The sequence below is a fragment of the Pinus tabuliformis genome, chromosome 2_2, assembly GCF_031772625.1.
Source record: "Pinus tabuliformis cultivar Carrire ecotype Pingquan chromosome 2_2, CPIR1, whole genome shotgun sequence".
Taxonomy (NCBI): Eukaryota; Viridiplantae; Streptophyta; class Pinopsida; order Pinales; family Pinaceae; genus Pinus; species Pinus tabuliformis.
In genome coordinates this window covers 802,289,479-802,291,241 of record NC_142300.1, presented here as the reverse complement: position 1 = coordinate 802,291,241, position 1,763 = coordinate 802,289,479, and positions in this window count along the sequence as shown.

The window sequence follows — 1,763 nt, the reverse complement described above, 5'->3', positions numbered from 1 at the left end:
ACACGACCCGACCCTCCCGAACGGAATTTGGGGTTTCCATGTGTGCACGGCCCGAACGAAATTTGGGGTTTCCATGGGTGCACGACCCGAACGAAGGCCCGAGGGAGCGTCTGGAAAACGGGCCACATGAATGTGCAGAAGACATATGGGCGGTGACGACTTGGGTAGTTTCCCCCGGCTTGGGCACTACCGGTTTCGGTCGGGGCGCGACATGGAAACCCCAAGTTTCCCCCGGCTTGGGTGCCGCCGGTTTCGGTCGGGGCGCGACATGGAAACCCCAAGTTTCCCCCGGCTTGGGCACCGGGGCACGACATGGAAACCCCAAGTTTCCCCCGGCTTGGGCGCCGCTGGTTTCGGCCAAGGCGCGACATGGAAACCCCAAGTTTCCCCTGGCTTGGGCACCGGGGCGCGACATGGAAACCCCAAGTTTCCCCAGGCTTGGGCACGACTTGTAAACCCCAAAAAAATTTGCGCCTGGCGGAAAGCCCAAATTTTAGGCGCGACATGGAAACCCCAAGTTTCCCCAGGCTTGGGCGCGACTTGTAAACCGCAAAAAATTTTGCGCTGGGCGGAAACCCCAAATTTTAGGCGTGACATGGAAACCTCAATTTTTTTTCTACGTCAGGCGGAACCCCCAAATTTTAGGCGCCGGGTGGAAACCCCAAATTTTTGGCGCGACATGGAAGCTCTGAATTTTAGGCACCCGGTGGAAACCCCAAATTTTAGGCGCTGGGTGGAAACCCCAAATTTTTGGCGAGACATGGAAGCCCCAAATTTTGGGCACCAGGTGGAAACCCCAAATTTGGGCATCGCATGGAAACCCCAAATTTGGGTGCCGGGTGGAAACCCCAAAATTTGGGCCCCGCATGGAAACCCCAAATTTTGGGCGCTGGTGGAAACCCCAAATTTTGGGTGCCGCATGGAAACCCCAAATTTTGGGCGCCGCATGGAAAGCCCAAATTTGGGTGCCGGGTGGAAACCCCAAATTTTGGGCGCCGCATGGAAACCCCAAATTTTGGGTGCCGCATGGAAACCCCAAATTTTGGGTGCCGGGTGGAAACCCCAAATTTTGGGCGCCGGTAGAAACCCCAAATTTTGGGCGTCGCATGGAAATCCCAAATTTTGGGCGCCGCATGGAAACCCCAAATTTGGGCACCGGGTGGAAACCCCAAATTTTGGGCGCCGCATGGAAACCCCAAATTTGGGCACCGGGTGGAAACCCAAATTTTGGGTGCCGCATGGAAACCCCAAATTTGGGCGCCAGGTGGAAACCCCAAATTTTGGGCGACGCATGGAAACCCCAAATTTTGGGCGCTGGGTGGAAACCCCAAATTTTGGGCGCCGCATGGAAACCCCAAATTTTGGGCGCCGGGTGGAAACCCCAAATTTTTGGCGAGACATGGAAGCCCCAAATTTTGGGCACCGCATGGAAACCCCAAATTTTGGGCACCGCATGGAAACCCCAAATTTGGGCGCTGGGTGGAAACCCCAAATTTTGGGCGCCGCATGGAAACCCCAAATTTTGGGTGCCAGTGGAAACCCCAAATTTTGGGCGCCGCATGGAAACCCCAAATTTTGGGCGCCGCATGGAAACCCCAAATTTGGGTGCCGGGTGGAAACCCAAAATTTTGGGCGCTGCATGGAAACCCCAAATTTTGGGCGCCGGGTGGAAACCCCAAATTTTGGGCGCCGGGTGGAAACCCCAAATTTTGGGCGCCGCATGGAAACCCCAAATTTTGGGCGCCGCATGGAAACCCCAAATT